The sequence below is a fragment of the Culex quinquefasciatus genome, chromosome 1, assembly GCF_015732765.1.
Source record: "Culex quinquefasciatus strain JHB chromosome 1, VPISU_Cqui_1.0_pri_paternal, whole genome shotgun sequence".
Classification (NCBI taxonomy): domain Eukaryota; kingdom Metazoa; phylum Arthropoda; class Insecta; order Diptera; family Culicidae; genus Culex; species Culex quinquefasciatus.
The window spans coordinates 48,508,646-48,526,178 of record NC_051861.1 but is presented as its reverse complement, the minus strand read 5'-3'; the positions used below and the strand labels follow the sequence as shown (position 1 = coordinate 48,526,178).

General features: G+C 34.7%; 2 protein-coding genes and 1 long non-coding RNA gene across 3 annotated transcripts in view; 1 reads left to right on the top strand and 2 right to left on the bottom strand.

Annotated features, from left to right (window-relative positions):
* LOC6034948 (probable G-protein coupled receptor Mth-like 11) overlaps positions 1-12,877 on the bottom strand; it is a 45,654-nt gene extending 32,777 nt beyond the window's left edge. The window contains exon 1 of the mRNA XM_038249520.1: positions 12,697-12,877. The gene's annotated coding sequence lies outside the window, so the exon portion shown is untranslated. The remainder of the gene's footprint in view (positions 1-12,696) is intronic.
* The window catches only part of LOC6034950 (RNA helicase aquarius), a 128,995-nt gene that overhangs the window by 98,885 nt on the left and 12,577 nt on the right, over positions 1-17,533 (top strand). The gene's annotated exons all lie outside the window — the stretch shown is intronic.
* Positions 16,966-17,425, bottom strand: LOC119765517. Its single transcript, XR_005276789.1, has 3 exons — positions 17,366-17,425; positions 17,069-17,310; positions 16,966-17,008 (listed from the first exon to the last, which is right to left on the bottom strand). It is a non-coding gene; the product is annotated as an uncharacterized LOC119765517 (long non-coding RNA).

The following is a 17,533-nucleotide window of genomic DNA, read 5'->3' as shown; positions in this document are numbered from 1 at the left end:
ATTTTTAATTTTTTTTTATTTGTTTTAGGGGACAAAAAATCGTAACTTATGAGTAGGGTAGGGTAGTCATCAATGAGACACTTTTGGTTTTCAACTTTCAATGATTTTTCTATTTTTTTCATCAGCATGTTTTAATGAGCTTTTTGTTGCATTTTATTTCTTTTAGTGTGTTCTAACATTGACAAAAGTATGAGATCGATCCGACATCTACAGCCAGAGTTATTCAACTGTCTAACTGAGACGCACTTGGCAGGAACAATGAGACACTCTACGAAAATCAATACTTTTCTAGTAAAACATCATGTTTTTGTATTGTTCTATTACAGGTGACTTACCTTGAACATTTTAGATAAATTTTGCCAACATGAAACTTTAATTAACAAAAGTTATACTAAAAAGTATTTAAATTTTGTAAAATCCATATATTTATGCCAAATAACTTTTTATGTTTGGTTAAATGAAGTTAAAACTCTATAAATATGCCAAAAATCACTTTCAATTCATGTTTTGAAAGATTTCTATAGATTTTGAAATGTTTAATGAAGAAAAATCAAAGTGTCTCATTGTTACCCATGGGCTAAAATAAGTGGGGAACAATGAGACAGCCCTGGATTCTAGGTATATTCTAAATTTTGGTCAATCCTGATGAAAGGACATTGTAGCCCAACTCAATCCCTAAGGAACGTCGAAAGAAATTTGAAGAAATATTAGTTTTGTTGTAAATGGCAGCCTACGAACGAAAAAGTATTTTTTGTCCATAATTTACTTTTACACCCCAGAATCAAACAATTATGAATAACTTTTCAAGGGAGCGTCCATAACCAAAGCCACTATTATAGCAGACGTGTATCCAGTAGATACACCTTTCCCCCAAATATGAGCCTGATTGGTTGAAACTACGACTTGTGAGAGCCATTTTATCATTGTTCCCCGTGTCTCATTGATGACTACTCTACCCTAATATATGTTTTTGCTTCAGTTTGCAATGAAAATTTCAATCGAAAAGTACTTCACAGATTTTTGATAAGGTGCACCATTTTCAAGATGTAGCCACATAACGTTTATTTTTAACTAAAAAAATCTCGATTCTAAGGACATTGATGATTGGACTGCTGGGTACAAACATTCCCACATTTTCTTTTGCCATTGTCTCAGCAACTAATTTTTGTGTTTTTTTTTGACATAGGACTATGTCTCTATTTACTATATTGGGGGGCCAGTTCAGAAATTCGATCCAAAGCGTCACTTTTAAGCGTTAAAAAAGGGGACATTTTGAACGCTTATATCTTTTTTCCCTGTGAATCAATACAGACGGTTGGACCACCAATCGAAAGAGGAAGACTTCAGCTATTGTTTAACTACATAGATAGTTTGACTAAACATAGTTAAAGCACTTAAAACATGCAATCAAAATGAGTAATTTTTCAGTACAAATCGGACAGATGACCAATCAGAGCGAGCGTATGCATTCGAGACCGCGCCCCTTTGTGCCGTTCTCCGGCTCTGCCGCTATTTAAGCAGAAAATTTCGCAAAAGCAAGTCACTTTGGAACGAGCACTCGAACTGTGCACGTCGGGCCGGCACGGAGCAGCAGCAGCAGCGGCCAATAGAAGAAGAGGACCAGCAACCAGAAGGAAGAACCACCGGCAGCAGAAGGAGGAAATTCGAGCGAAGCGAACGGCGTGGAAGTCGCTATGATGCGGCGGTTCTCATGAAAAATGTCGAATTGGTGGTGGAAAAAACCTGGAGTGGCCTCGAAGTAGGTTCCCTCGGGGCCCGGGGGAACTTTTACAGAACCATACTAGTTGTGGCAATATGGGTATCAAAATTCATGGTTTTTGATACTGAACATAATAATGGCCATTTCGACAGTAGTGGCCACAACCTGGAGTGGCCGGTGCCCTCAAAGAAGGTTCCCCCGGGGCCCGGGGGAACTTTTACAGAACCATACTAGTTGTGGCAATATGGGTATCAAAATTCATGGTTTTTGATACTGAACATGAAAATGGCCATTTCGACAGTGTTGGCCACGACCTGGAGTGGCCGGTGCCCTCAAAGAAGGTTCCCCCGGGGCCTGGGGGAACATATACAGAACCATACGAGTTGTGGCAATATGGGTATCAAAATTCATGCTTTTTGATACTGAACATAATAATGGCCATTTCGACAGTAGTGTCCACAACCTGGAGTGGCCGGTGATCTCAAAGCAGGTTCCCCCGGGGCCAGGGGGAACTTTTACAGAACCATAAGAAGAAACGAAGTTGACTTTATAGCTGTCGGCCACCATTGCTAGTACCAACCACTAGTGTCTTCCTTTTATCTACAAGGACTTCGCCGCCCTGGGCTCCTAAGTGTATGAAAGTATGACACGGAGTGACGGCGCCGAATACCCATATTTACACAAAGAATTTTTAGAGCGCCCGCCGCGGGATTCGAACCAGCGACCTCAGGATTGTGAGTCCAGTGCGTGGTCCGATTGATCCACACGGGCGGGACATAGTAGTGGCCACAACATGGAGTGGCCGGTGCCCTCAAAGAAGGTTCCCCCGGGGCCTGGGGGAACTTTTACAGAACCATAAGAGTTGTGGCTATATGGGTATCAAAATTCATGGTTTTTGATACTGAACATGAAAATTTACATTCCGACAGTAGTGGCCACAACCTTGAGTGGCTGGTGATCTCAAAGCAGGTTCCCCCGGGGCCCAGAGGGTTTTTTACAGAACCATACGAGTTGTGGCAATATGGGTATCAAAATTCATGGTTTTTGATACTGAACATGAAAATTTACATTCCGACAGTAGTGGCCACAACCTTGAGTGGCCGGTGGTCTCAAAGCAGGTTCCCCCGGAGCCCAGAGGGTCTTTTACAGAACCATACGAGTTGTGGCAATATGGGTATCAAAATTCATGGTTTTTGATACTGAACATGAAAATTGACATTTCGACCGTAGTGGCCACAACCTGGAGTTGTCGGTGCCCTCATGGAAGGTTCACCTTGGGAGAACATTTATGATAATTTTGCCGACAAATCTATGAAACAAAATAAAATAATCTTATTCCAGATTTCACTAGCAATCCAACAACACATTCAAATTGTTTGGTCCTATGTCTTTCGGTTATGTCTCTGACATACCATCTTGAACTTTTTTTTAATGAAAAATACGTTTATTTTTTCGAAATTTTGAATACGCCATCAAATTGGGCGTCTAATTTTACATAAATGTCCCTTTGACATCAAATTTCCGTTTCACCTTAACACTACGTCAAACAACTGGTTCCTATGCCACAAAGACCGCTTTATTATAAACGCAAAGCTATTGTTAATGTAATTTCACCCCCGCACTGTACTGGCAAACCTCACCTGTATTCAAACGAACGGGCAAAGCTAACTAATCGAATTAGTTTCCAATTAACACGTTGCACACTCTTGTACTGGCGTGGTATCGCTCCAGGGATATCTAGTCATATACTAACCCATCTAGTACAGAACAAACGAGTTCTGCGGAAAAAGAGGATATTCAACTGAGCTATCGCAGTGTTAAATAATTGAATTTCCAGTGCCTACAAATACAAGTGCTATGTTGGCAAAAATAACAAGACAGCATAAAAGGCTGAGCAAATTTAAATTATTTATCAAAGAGACAAACTTTTTCTCCTGAGCATCAGTCAAATTAGCTTTGCAACAGATTTAAGTTGCACGTGTGCAAGCTAACCCTTGGCTCATCAGTTTTGATGTAAGACAAAAGAATGTGCTTCAGTTGTTAATTAAACTTTTATAAACTTTTTTATTCAATGTTTTGGTTTCTTAAACAGTTTTCTTCTTTAAGAAACGTCATACATGTCAAAGACAAGTACGCGCTCCGAACTTTGCGCCACATGAGATTTCTTCGTGGGGGGTTGCCTCCCCTACGGGGCAGCCTTCCCGGACAATTAGTATGTTAATCAAATACTCATAATTTTGTTACACTTTTATTAGAGCAGCGTCAGTGTGTTCCTCGTACGTGCCTTTCTCGGAAAAGGGCTTACATTTGCCGTCTCTTTCCGTCTCATTCGCCGACCAGAATGGAATGTGTGTGCGTGGAAAATAATTTCTAATTTATATCCAGGTCAGGGTTTCCAGAGTCTTTGTTGTGGGCTCCACCACATCGTCATCTACCCTGCTCTGATTTGGTGGGGTCGAAAAGGGCAGATCGCTGGTGGTAAAATAAACAACATAAATGCAGGTCTTAGAAATTTCTGTCGCCAACTTTGTGGGGACCCCAACGGCAGACACAGACACTTGGTTCGGCGTGGGCTGGAATGTTGGAAGTATTCTTTATGTGTTTAGTAAGCCAAATTGCACTTCACAAGTTTCTGCTGAATGAATTTGCAAGTTTATTTGGCATTTCGATTTCTCGTTGATTATTTTGTTGCGTCCTTCGTTTAAAATAAACATGTTTTGTTTTGTGTCATTAATTTTGTATCAAACAAAAGGTCTTAAAAGAGGACATTTGTGTGGAATTTCCATTGAATTTAACATTAAAACTTAACATAACTGAAAATAATACAAATCAAATGTATTATGTACACACCTATAAACAAATTAAAATTTAAAATTTATAGTCAAAGATTTCCTCAAACTTAATCCACCTATCTGATTTCTGCTTTCCTCATTTCTTACCAAAAAATAGTCATAGCAAAAATCCGGAAATAATTTACATCTGACATCAAATTTTTGGTATAGATCTACCAAAGAGTAATGGGGTTATAACTTGAGAACAGATAACAAGATCTTCAGTTTTAGGGGGAAAAACATTCAAAACATTGGACATTAATTGCCATACAGATATATATTTGTTCATTTTTTATTCTGATTCGATAGGTATAGCTGGGTCTACGTGCTTCTGTGAAATGACCTCTCTAATAATGTAATTTTACTACAATTTATGTTCAAAATAACGGAATTACAAATGAAAAAGGTTATATCAAACATTTTATGAGTTAAAAAAAAGATAAAAGATAAAAGATTTACCCATTCCCAGGTGCACAGTCGAAAATTGTTTAATTTTGGAATACCTCTTTTACGATGTAATTTTACCACAATTTAGACTGAAAAGGTGACATTACCCCAGAAAAGTCAAAATGGGATGGTACAGTATCACCAAGATTTTCTACAGATACTTAACCTCAGCTTATAAAAAAAAGTTATTTCAAACATTATATGGGTGATAATATTTATTTTGATTACGTCTGATGTGCGTATTGCGGAAGTATTTTTGTTTGCTTCTTTTTATTGAATTTATTTTAGTGATGTGCTTTCATTGATTATATTCAGCATTCGTGACTTTAACTGTCTTGTTTGTTTTGCCACACAATGCTTGCACGACGACTTTTAAGAACGATTTATATAAGCAATGTATTCTTGTCATGTTTCAGTCCACCCAGAACAAGTTTCGAACGATTTGCGAAGAAAACTTGATCATGAAACGTTTGTTCTGCTATTTCTTGTGGTATGTCATCAAAGATTTAATTAAATATGACATCAGCAGTTGGTGGGTCTCGTGGCGCAGGGGTAGCGGCTTCGGCTGCCGATCCCGATGATGCTATGAGACGCGGGTTCGATTCCCGCCTTATCCACTGAGCTTCTATCGGATGGTGAAGTAAAACGTCGGTCCCGGTTTCTCCTGTCTCGTCAGAGGCGCTGGAGCAGAAATCCCACGTTAGAGGAAGGCCATGCCCCGGGGGGCGTAGTGCCAATAGTTTCGTTTCAGTTGTTTCATCGATATTAGTATCTTGTTTAATTAATGTGATGGTACAAACTTGTTTTGAAAGGTTCAATCATGAATTATGTAATACCGCAAGGGTCCTGATTGCTCAAAATCAACCACTCCATTCGCGAGCACAAATAGCAGGCGACGCGATACTGCCCTGATGAATTCCTACCGTTTGTCACTCTATCATTCGCTCTCGAACACTCTCTTTTCTACTCTTCTCTCTCTCTGATCGGCTCAGTCTCCGAACGGCTCAGGCAGGCCGAACGTCGCCGATTACTCTGAACTGAAAACATTTTTTCTCTGATGCGCTGCGTTATACTCATTGATTTGGGTTGCCTAAAATCAATGTTATCAATTAAATTGTGCATTTATTTTGATTTCATAATATTATAGACACCATTCAAAGAAACATCCACCAAGAAAAATCAAATTGATGGCAAACTGAGGGCGTGAAGACAAAAAGACTGCCGCGCTGGCATTTTGTGAGAATGGCTCTTCGCTGAGCATGGTAGTGTGTGAGTGTCGTCGAGCGACGGAGTAGGCAAATATTTTCACGATGTATTTGTTCGCTGAGTGAACAGTTCGGGCCACTCGCTGGCTGCTTGCGAGACTCATTCGCTCATGAATGCTAGCGGGTTGGAATAGGCGACGAATGGATAGGCGATGAGTGAGTGGTTTCTGTTAATTGAACCGAAAATCAGGACCCTTGGTAATACCTGATCCAAACCTAATTAGTTGAGCTTTTTTTAATTTGCTTCGCTTCATTTTTTTAACAGAAAGAAACCACAGTTAAAGTTAATTTCTTTAGGGGAGAGTGGGGAGACTTGATCCCCGGGAACACTTGATCCCAAGCCTGTATCTCGTCAGCATATGGGTAAAACAATAAGCTTTGTTCTAGAAAGTTGTGCGAAATTGACTAAAACTCATTGTAGAAAACAAAGAAAAAAATTAAAAAATGTTTAGATTGAGTTACACACATTTTTCTAAAAAGTGCTGCAAAAAACTTCCAAGAGATCATTTTTCTTTGTTTTGATATGTATAGAAAACACTCAAAAATTATTCAAAAAAATATGTTTTATACGTGAATTGTTTGATAAACATATCAACTCCAAAATCCTTACGCATTTGACGTTAAATTTATCGTCGTACTGTTTTTACAATCAATTGTTTAAAAAAGTGCGTTTAGGGAGACTTGATCCCTGCATTTTTACAGTCACTGGAATCAGTCTCAAGATTAAATAATTGGGCTGGGTTTTCTTACAAAGTTTCCTTTAGTATAGTTGTACATAACTTACTGCAGTTTGAACCATTTTTCAAAAGTTTTGTAAACAAAAATTACCAGCTTTTGTAAACATGCTCAATTTTGGTCAAAAAAAAATGTTATGTTTTTAAATATTTTACAAACTAACCTTGTTATATTTTGAACACAAACGTACAGGTTTAATGCGAAATTGCTGTAACTTATAGAAAATTAACAGTTTGGATGAATAAGAAACATTTTGCTTAACATTTCATAAAAATGTTGAAAGGAGGATCAAATTACCCCCAACATTTTGAAAATGCCGGTTTAAAATATTTTTTTAAAACGCTTGGCATGATTCGAAGTGTTTATCTGATGAAATACCCTTGTCAGCCAAACATAGTTAAATGTTTAAGCTTTCAATTCATGCAAAAAGTTCAAAGTTTTGTGAGAAACTGACAGAGTTATGTGCGATACAAAAAAGGGGATCAAGTCTCCCCTATGTCATGCTATTGAACTACCGTTAGTGGGGGTGACTATGGGTCAAAAAACGATACACTTCTCGTAATTTCTTAATAATAAAAACAATTTATATAACATCGAACATATTTTATCGTAGAATTGTTTTTAGATAGTTTACTAACATTTTACCAAAATATGGTGTAATTTGATGGACTTTACCTTAAAAAGCAATCGTTTGAAAAATTTTCGAGAGGTCATTTTTGGCCAACTTTAGACAGCTTCTAAAACCACAGGATTTGTTCTTGGAACGAGTCACCCCCACTGACGGTACAAGAACACTTTTTCAAGGAATAATATCAGCACAAACTGCCGGTTCCGCTACCGGTGACAACATATAAATGACAAACGATTTGTTTTGTTTGCAAAATAATTGGATTATGACACCCATAGACTTCGCGCTTCGCTAGATAGCAGCAGCATAGTGGATAAATACGAAGCATCCTGGTAAAATGACGACATCCTTTAACGGAATGTATCGTCATTATGGAAACATTCCACGTTCTGGTTTCTTGCTTCAGCTGCTGGAGGAGAGACAAATTTTGTCGCATGGGTAAAACATATAATGAATTCGAATTTTGCCAGAAAAAAGGTTCTTAAAAATAACTAGATGAATTTCAAATTATTTAGTGTTGTGAAAATGTTTTATATTGTAGGAAGAATCTCAAATTTCTTAGAATGAATTTATGTTGCTGTTTTGTTTGATTTGTTTTGAAGACGGTACAAAGTTATGCACATTATTTATTTCCGCATAACACAGAATTTAGGTGGTGATGCGTACAAAAAAAAAAACAAGCAAAAACTTTCATTGAATGTTGTTTGGTTAATATTTTAGTCACGATACTATTTTATGGTACACAACCATTTCTTGTTCCTCTCATTTTGATCAGATTTTTGTTGGCAAATACATCGGTTTGCTCTTTACAAGTGAAATGATCCATCAAATTTTATCCACCCCCTGACAATGTGTCCGGTGACGGGCCAAACAAAACAGAAACACGAAAGCGCTTTTCTTTTCATTTCTCCGCTGTGGTAGAACCCATCCTTTTCAAAACAAAACGGGTTGCCACAATCTGGGAAAATTCATCAGCGTGACAAATAAAGGTTCCGCGGATCGTAATCTTGTGGGGAAAAATTGGTTTTGGATCCCTCGGTTATTGATGGTTCGATTTTTTACCACGCTCATGTGGTATTTTTCTCCATAGTCATGTGAGCTTTGTTGAATTAAATTTTAAAAAATGTTTAAATTCAAAAAAACTCTAACTTTGTCTAGCTTCAAAAATATCTAATTCAGCTCAATTTTGACATAAATCTAAAACATTGTAGCCCTCCCACCATAACGAGCATAAAAGCGCATAAAGGACCATGCGAATAAATTGAAAATTTGGTGGGGCGATAAATATTTGCGGCTTAATGTTTTTTTCCACTTATTCGTCGCAAAGAATCCCAGTCGGTCGGAATTTTGTGTTCTCGAAACAGTCGTCTTAAAATAATGCAATTCAGCAGAGGTTGCCGTGGCAACGGCTCGGTATTCTGGCCGGCCAACCTTGGCGGATCGAACCGCGTTTCTTTCTTTTATGTGTGCATTTTTAGCGAAAATAAACAGCTTCTGTCAAGAGTGTATCCGTACAAACACACAACACTTGACTGCATAAAACAAAGAAGGGCTTTTTCGATTCTATAATTATTATTGATGCATTGACTTTGACCTTTTCAACCTTTTACACATAAAGTTAATAGATATTTAATGCTTAATTGAAACCCATACCATATTTATCTTTAAATTATTCAAGCTTTAACATCATTTATACTGATTGAGAGTTTTTTTAAAGGTCCTATAAACGAAAGGGATTCCATAACTAGGAAATTAAAAAAAAACTCTAGATTAGAGATTCCAATACTTTAAATTTTCTCGTTCAAGTTTTGTAATTGGTTTCATAAAACAAAATCTTTCATTTTATTCAGCAAAAAATATATAAACTCCCTAAAATCTTGTTTCATGTTTATTTAATAAACTTGTGCTTGATTTAACAAATAACTGTTACTTAGTTATTAATTTGAGTCGACATTGATTTAATTCTGACTTGGGAAGTGTTTCAACTTTTGTAAGGGTAGGGGAAATATACCCATTTTAAGCCTAATAAGCAGTCGTGTTTGAATGATGCTGGATAATCTGGAGTGTTCCTTGAAATTTACTAAAACCAAGTACACCAACGAGTAGAGCAACTTTTTGTGAACATTTCTGTTTATTTTCACTTTTATTAAAAGTTATGCTTTTTCTTTTACAAGCATTTAAACAAAAATATTTCCCAAATACATTCTTATGAGTCGAGTGCATTGGGCCACGCCCATTTTTTTATTTTCAGCTTAGTTCTTTTTTTCTTCCAGTGCTCTTTTGGGTCTGCTTCGTGGTGCCAAAATTGATGAAATTTTAAGCGAACACATACGAAAAGTAGCATTTATAGAGAAAATTTCCTGGCATCACTGGCTTATTAAAACAGGCGCACCCTTTGTACTTTATTTACCTTCGCTTCTCGCTCGGTTTTCTTCAGCCTTCGATTGGAATGGGTAGTCAAAATTGAAGCGTCAAAAGACTTAGCGCGTTTGTTTTTTGGATGGCGCTTGCTAATTATTTACATGTTTCGGGATTATTGTTCAAGTGAGTGACTAAAGAATGTACAAAAGAACATGTTGCCGGTAGTTGGAAGCAAGTTTGTATCTTGAAATTTGAAATCGTTAGCGCAAGTGAAAAGATATTGATGGCGACTTTCGTTAAGCAGTTAACCTCTCACCTTGCGTGTGGATGTGTGTGCTACCAAATGATGAGAAATGGTCTCGCAAAATACAAATTATGATCAAAAGTTCAATAAATTTGATCTTTTTGGCCAGTAAATTGCATAAATTTGTGTGCTTACTCGAGGCGGTGCCGATGCTGGTAAGTTTACATTCTAAATAGTATTTTTGGGAGCTTTAATCGAGCATCAAACTCTTCATATGACGAAGATAGGTGTTTGATTGGAAAGGGTTTACTTCCCCTAGTACCATACATTTTTTGAATGAAACATTTTACATCAATTCCCTTGCCGAAAGAAGTCATTTTGAAATTTTTGGCAATGGTCTTATAATAAAGACATGGGAATGTTCCAAAACCTGTATCTTGAGAAGGAATTTTCGATTTGGTGTCTTCGACAAAATTGCAGGGTAATGTTTCAAGTTTTCAAGTTTTTCAATGATTTTTAAGTTTTCTTTTTTTATTTAGATTTAGAAAATTTCTTGCAATCTTAATTTTTATAGTGTTAATCGTACTTTTAGTAAACTGAGTGAGTTTTTTCTTAGCGTTATCTAATTTTCCCTAATTTTTCAACTCGCGATATCTCGGGAACTACCAGTTCAGTTTTCAATGTTAAAAATAAACTTTTGTAAAATTTACGCCTTTTTTTGAATAAAAAAAAATTAGAAATGATGGAATCATGACCATGACCATGGTTGACTAATTTAGAAATTTTAGAATCAAGAGCTAAAAATACATATGCTGGACATTTTGAAATGTTGGGTCAGATTTTCTTATTTGGAATGGATTTTCTTTGATGTCCTTATCACAACCTGCATTTTGCTAATGGCATCAAAACGATCAGAAAATTGCCTTGTATGCAGGAAAATGATGATGATGCAAAATGGGTTTTGTTCAAATAAACAAAAAAAGAAAGGAAAGTCGATTTCGGAAAGTAGAGAATTAATCTATTATTATTACTTATTAGTTTCTGTGTTTCTTTTTTCATAACTTTTTTGCTTTGATATTTTTTTATTATATTTTTTCTTTAAACAATACCAGGAATTTCAAAAACAAAAATGAGCTAAATACAAAAAAGTTTTAAAAATTCTATGGCATTGACAGGCTACAAAGAAGAATATTTGTGGATGGCACCTCACTAGCTTAGTGTAATAAAAGTTGTTAAAATATAGATTTTAAGTTTTTTTTTTGCGAAAAATAAGTTTAGATTTGTCTCCCCTGTAAATGAATTTAACTTAAATAGAAAGCATTTATTTGGAGTTGTTAGTAGAAAAAATCATCAAGAAAACCTGGAAGAAAATGCGTCTCCAGCAATGTTAACTTTCATGGTGTTGCATGGTGTCTATCATTTCGACGAAAAAAATTACAAAACTGGTTCAATTCTTTTTAATAAAACCAAAAATTAATAAAATCTGGATGTTATAAGAACCTATTTGTTCTCCTTTTTTTCATATTTCTTCAAGCTTATCACTTTAATGTATCACTGTTCCACTTTTCGCTTGAGCTTTCATGAGATATTCCATTAAATCCATTAGAAATCTTCAAATCGGTCGAGTGTCGATCGAGTGTCTCACTAAACATATTTTTCTTCGATGTTGGATCCTGTTGAATTTAATACAGTATTCATTTTAATCAATAACATGCTATCATATTATCAGCACTTTCATCAAGGTTGAGATGTTTTGAAAATATAGTGTTTTCATAGAAATAAGCTGCCAATTCATTTAATTGAGATGGAGATTTCTTTGAAGAAGATATTTTTTATCATCCATCACTTTTGAGATTACTGCAAATTAGGCAAATTATTTCGGGAAAACATCCATATGAAATTATTTTCATTGTTTCCAGTTTTACTATTTATGAAATTTAAAACAGAAAAAACCAAATAAAATGCTTAAACTATAAATGTTTAAACAATATCGATACAACACAAGTTGAACATTACATGATTGATGATTTTCGCTATTTTGTAAATTAATGGATTAATCATTTGATTAAATGTTTTGGCCATAAACTTTATTTTTGAAGACATTTGTTTATTTGTCTCAGTGTTTGCTATGGCAAAAAACTTGCTCGATTCTTCAAACAACTTACACCCAACACCTGTTATCGCTTCCAAGCCACTTTCGATACCTTGGGCAATGCTTTTTTCCAAATAAAAATGCTTCGCCTGATAAGATACCACTTTCCTGGTAGATTTGCTCTACCAACCGTCTGTTGTTCCACCCCGCACACCATTTCCACCACAACAATGAGCTCCATTGCTCAACCTGGCCTGATTGCCTTCGACTCATGTTCCACTGCGAGCCGTTTGATGTCACATTGCACATCAGAACTGGTTCGCACTCTCAGGTGACACACACACGCAAGCCGCCGGCTCACCGGTTTGTTTACCTTTGGCCACCTGTCCTGTCTATCGACGTCGTCGACGTATCAACCAGCAGCGATAACGCGTTGATAAACAACGGTTACAATCCACGCGGTGTTTGCACGGAATCCCGGCGACGACGAGGAACGTGTCGGAAATACAACCGTTCCGTTCGACCGTAGCGTCTAGACTGCTGGCAGTGGGAACCAGTTCTTGAGTGGTGATAAAGCAGCAACTAAAGGGGAGAGCAGGCTATTCTGAAACGTGTTTTCCAAATACCTCTAGTTTACGTCAGCTTTTTGGAAAGAACCTCTCAAAATCCATTCCAATGGAGACGCACGGGCTTTTAGTACAATAAACAACCATGCGTCTTGCGCCAAACACTGAGAAATCGAATTCTTTCAAACTGCATCAACCGTTTTATTGTCAAAAGATCTGCCATCACTTGTACCGTCGCTATCCATCGTTGCTGCTCTGTTGCAGTTGTGTTGGTGGGCGCGTTCGGATTCTTACTTGTGGTTGAACTCGGAGAGCACGAGAGAGCGTTTGTCCTTGGACCACGTGACTGAAACGAAGATTTGTTTGTAAATCCTAAAAAGCCGGTAGCTGGGCACGATAAATTTTGATACAAGTTCTCACCGTGTTAAATCTTATCTTACTTTCGTTGAAAAAAAACTAACTTTCCTTAAGGTTTATGATGTGAAAGCACTCCAGATTACCACATTGATCAAACTTAAAAAAAATCAGTAAAAAAAAACAAAGGCGATTAGTGTTAAGCCTCGTTGTATTGGTGACCCCTTTGGTGGAGGCAGCGATGCGTGCCACTTGAAATGCTAATAAATACTAACTTGAGAATCAACGATGATCGAGGGTTCGCGAAAACCGAGCGAGCGTGGTATAATTACGGGGATCCACCAGCCAGCCAGCAGTGGTCACTTTGAAAGAACCGTAAGACAAGCAGAAAAGTTGAATAATTTGTGGGTTCAGTTCACCTACTGAGTTACTTTTTACAGTTTAACAGAAGCTTTGGTGTGGTTTATTTTCTGAACAAATAATATTAACACAGAGGAGCAAAACTATTTCTTTTTTTTTAACTAAAAACTAAAAACTAAAAACTAAAAACTAAAAACTAAAAACTAAAAACTAAAAACTAAAAACTAAAAACTAAAAACTAAAAACTAAAAACTAAAAACTAAAAACTAAAAACTAAAAACTAAAAACTAAAAACTAAAAACTAAAAACTAAAAACTAAAAACTAAAAACTAAAAACTAAAAACTAAAAACTAAAACTAAAAACTAAAAACTAAAAACTAAAAACTAAAAACTAAAAACTAAAAACTAAAACTAAAAACTAAAAACTAAAAACTAAAAACTAAAAACTAAAAACTAAAAACTAAAAACTAAAAACTAAAAACTAAAAACTAAAAACTAAAAACTAAAAACTAAAAACTAAAAACTAAAAACTAAAACTAAAAACTAAAAACTAAAAACTAAAAACTAAAAACTAAAAACTAAAAACTAAAAACTAAAAACTAAAAACTAAAAACTAAAAACTAAAAACTAAAAACTAAAAACTAAAAACTAAAAACTAAAAACTAAAAACTAAAAACTAAAAACTAAAAACTAAAAACTAAAAACTAAAAACTAAAAACTAAAAACTAAAACTAAAAACTAAAAACTAAAAACTAAAAACTAAAAACTAAAAACTAAAAACTAAAAACTAAAAACTAAAACTAAAACTAAAAACTAAAAACTAAAAACTAAAAACTAAAAACTAAAAACTAAAAACTAAAAACTAAAAACTAAAACTAAAAACTAAAAACTAAAAACTAAAAACTAAAAACTAAAAACTAAAAACTAAAAACTAAAAACTAAAAACTAAAACTAAAAACTAAAAACTAAAACTAAAAACTAAAAACTAAAAACTAAAACTAAAAACTAAAAACTAAAAACTAAAAACTAAAAACTAAAAACTAAAAACTAAAAACTAAAAACTAAAAACTAAAAACTAAAAACTAAAAACTAAAAACTAAAAACTAAAAACTAAAAACTAAAAACTAAAAACTAAAAACTAAAAACTAAAACTAAAAACTAAAAACTAAAACTAAAAACTAAAAACTAAAAACTAAAAACTAAAAACTAAAAACTAAAAACTAAAAACTAAAAACTAAAAACTAAAAACTAAAAACTAAAAACTAAAAACTAAAAACTAAAAACTAAAAACTAAAAACTAAAAACTAAAAACTAAAAACTAAAAACTAAAAACTAAAAACTAAAAACTAAAAACTAAAACTAAAAACTAAAAACTAAAAACTAAAAACTAAAAACTAAAAACTAAAAACTAAAAACTAAAAACTAAAAACTAAAAACTAAAAACTAAAAACTAAAAACTAAAAACTAAAACTAAAAACTAAAAACTAAAAACTAAAAACTAAAAACTAAAACTAAAAACTAAAAACTAAAAACTAAAAACTAAAAACTAAAAACTAAAAACTAAAAACTAAAAACTAAAAACTAAAACTAAAAACTAAAAACTAAAAACTAAAAACTAAAAACTAAAACTTAAAACTTAAAACTTAAAACTTAAAACTTAAAACTTAAAACTTAAAACTTAAAACTTAAAACTTAAAACTTAAAACTTAAAACTTAAAACTTAAAACTTAAAACTTAAAACTTAAAACTTAAAACTTAAAACTTAAAACTTAAAACTTAAAACTTAAAACTTAAAACTTAAAACTTAAAACTTAAAACTTAAAACTTAAAACTTAAAACTTAAAACTTAAAACTTAAAACTTAAAACTTAAAACTTAAAACTTAAAACTTAAAACTTAAAACTTAAAACTTAAAACTTAAAACTTAAAACTTAAAACTTAAAACTTAAAACTTAAAACTTAAAACTTAAAACTTAAAACTTAAAACTTAAAACTTAAAACTTAAAACTTAAAACTTAAAACTTAAAACTTAAAACTTAAAACTTAAAACTTAAAACTTAAAACTTAAAACTTAAAACTTAAAACTTAAAACTTAAAACTTAAAACTTAAAACTTAAAACTTAAATCTTAAAACTTAAAACTTAAAACTTAAAACTTAAAACTTAAAACTTAAAAGTAATAGGGTAATTCTCCACCAACTCACACGAAATCGGAAAAAGTTGCCCCGACCCCTCTTCGATTTTCGTGAAACTTTGCTGATCGCAGCAAACCGTGCGCGAAGTCGGAAGCGAAAATTTTTAGCTGTCGTTTTTTCACCGATTTTTTTGTGAAAAAAATGTATTACTGCGGGCGTTAATAATTAGAATTTGTTGGCGTTGGTATGACCGCATAAAAATGGTCGCATGACAGCCGCATGACAGATAAACTAACTGAACTGAAACTGAAACGGCACAGCAAGCATTGAAATGAATATAATTTTCACCAACAACTGTCATTCTGAGGAAAATATCGATTCTTAACCTTTCAAGGTGGTATTTTTTTTTTAATATTAAAAGTAAATTTGAACACAAATCAATTGTTTTTTTAGACATGGCGCATGCTCGGCAGGAAGTGCTTCACAAGCACGCTTCACCCAACACGGCCCTCCATTGCATTTACGACTTTTTCTACTTAAAACTAAGTAAAACTAGATTGGCCAAAATTTATGGCAAGCACCCATCTACGATTTCAAACTAGATTGAAATGCACGACGAAAACGAGCTTTGCTCGAGAAAGGAAAGGGAGCAGGTTTATATAAAATTTTCACCGTCCGGAAGGTCATATTAGATCGACCTCCTTCTGGACGAGGCAAAACAATGTTTCAGCTCAAGTTCGGCTAGCAAAAATGCATCACAACCATCAATCGCATATTGCATGCCGAAGGATACATCTGGAAAGTTCTGAAGCATCGATCGGTGCAGTTGCGGACTCAAGATGTGTGCCCGGTATCAAGCTGAACTATCTGTTCTGATGTGGGTCATTCATAATTTGAGTTTCTTGGCGAGTTTGCTGTTGACAACCGAGGAATATTGAGGACCAAGGGGTACGCTCCTATTGGAGAGCGGATCGTGTTCCGAGGCGAGCTTACTCGCCGTTCAAGAGCTTCAATGCTTTGTTTTCTGGGTGTTAACGGAATGCTCGAGTCGTTTTGCAACATTTTGGAGTGTGCAGAGATTGTGGATACTTTCCGGGGGGTCTCTTTGATCCAAGTGTGGGTTTTAATAAGGCTCTTAAGGTTTAGCATTAGTTTTTATTGTACATGAAATAATTGTTGAAATGAAGTTTGATTTTCGAATATATTCGCCTTTAAACGGCTTTTCTTTTGCCTCTTGCTTCCTGACGGCTCGTTCAATGTAGACAACCCGTTCTGTAAGTCGTACAACAAGATCAATCGTCAACATTTTACAAACTGAAACAGATCAATTACCTTTCTCTTGGAAACCGATCTTGGTTTAAAGCCGGAAGCACGTGGTTCGCTTGCGTTGTTCGTCTCTTCTCTATTCCCCGACTGATCACGCGCGAAAAATTCGTTTACGAGGTACGAAGCAGAATCGGCCCCATCACATCGATCCAGTAGATCCTCGTAGCTCGACTCGTCTTCCGATGAATCGGATGCAGAGTTCAATGCGTCATATGTAATCAAATCATCTTCAGGGTATAACATTTTAGCTATACAAATAAATAACTATTAGTAACAATAAAACTTATCAATTTTAAACCAAACCTTCGGGTGAACAGCAAATTTCTTTTTATAAGCAGGAAAAAGCCAACTCAATAAAAAAACATTTGATTAGTGACAGATATTTTCATAGAACAGAATATTTAACGGTTGCTATGATCGTATTTTTTTAACAGGCCACGTCATGCGGTCATACTACCCAGACGTTTTGTA